The sequence below is a fragment of the Nannospalax galili genome, unplaced genomic scaffold (genome assembly GCF_000622305.1).
Source record: "Nannospalax galili isolate Female #2095 unplaced genomic scaffold, S.galili_v1.0 scaffold1090, whole genome shotgun sequence".
In the NCBI taxonomy this organism is placed as follows: domain Eukaryota; kingdom Metazoa; phylum Chordata; class Mammalia; order Rodentia; family Spalacidae; genus Nannospalax; species Nannospalax galili.
This window is the reverse complement of record NW_008327607.1, coordinates 404,911-406,235: the sequence shown is the minus strand read 5'-3', so window position 1 is coordinate 406,235 and position 1,325 is coordinate 404,911.

Here is a 1,325-nt window from a genome sequence, read left to right as displayed (position 1 = left end):
TTTAGCCCTTCAGTTGATTGGAAACTAGAGATCTGTTTGTACATTCCAAACGGTTTACGTAATAGTCACAAAGATGGTAGGCAATACTTGGTTGTTAAGGAAGCTAAAGATGCCCCTAGATAATTTGATTTAGGATTTGCAACATTCCAATCTCCACATTCCAGTTCTCCACATCATTGAATTTCTAGTCAGTTAATCCGTTTTTCAGACAGTCCAGTGGAAGGTAGAGTTCTTTTCAGAAACTTTTGTTCACAGTGTTAAAGTTAGTCACTCTGTCAAGCAGTACATAGACTGCATTTTCCGAGCTGCCTTGGTACCGTCTCCATGTCCTTGACTAAGTCCGAATGCTTTTCTGAGTTTTTCTTCTTTCCGTTTTGTTTTAAATTTTTTCTAAATATTTTATTTTTATTTTTAATTTTTATGTGTATGAGTGTATTTGCCTGCATGTGTGTCAGTGCACCCGTGTCTTGCAATGCCCTTGGAACTGGAGTTAAAGATGATTGTTAGCTGCTATGTGGGGGCTGGGACTCGAACCTGGGTCCTCTGCAAGAGCAGTCGGTGTTCTTAACTGCTGAGCCATCTCTCCAGCCCCTTTAAATTATTTTTATTTGTATTTTTATGTGTATGATTTATTTGCATGTATGTAAATGTACCATGTTCATGCAGACCTGAGGAGGCCAGAAGAGGGTGTCAGATGCCCTGAAACTGGAGTTACACAGTTGTGACCCATTGTATGGGTGCTGGGAACCGGACCTCTGCAAGAGCAGCCAGTGCTCCTGGAGCCACTTGGCCGTTTCTCCAGCCCTTCTTTTCCCCCAGAGCCTGGGCATGCTTTCCCCATGTTCTGGGCTTTCTCAGGCTATCTGAAGCTATCCCCACCCCCATGTGGCTGCTTACGACGTGCGCAATTTTCTTCCTTTTCTCCATCGTCCTTCTCCCTGCAACTGCCAAGATTTACAGCTTGCCTGCCCTGTAAACGCTAATAAAACTGTCTTCGAGCTTGAGAGAGAGATTGAGAGAGAGGGATGGGGGAGCTAAGATGAGGAAGAGGAGGAGAAGGAGGAGGAGGAAAGGGAGGAGGGGGAGGAGGAGAGATGGTTCAGCTGTTAAGAGCAGGTATTGCTCTTACAGAGAACCAAAATTCAGTTCCCAACACTCATGTCAGTCAGTTCACAACTGCCTGTAACTCCAGCTCAGGAGATCCAATACCTCTGACCTCTACAGGGACCTGTACTCATAGCCACACACAGAAATGCATGAACAAAGAGAGAGAGAGGGAGAGAGAGAGAGAGAGAGAGAGAGAGAGAGAGAGAGAGAGAGAGAGA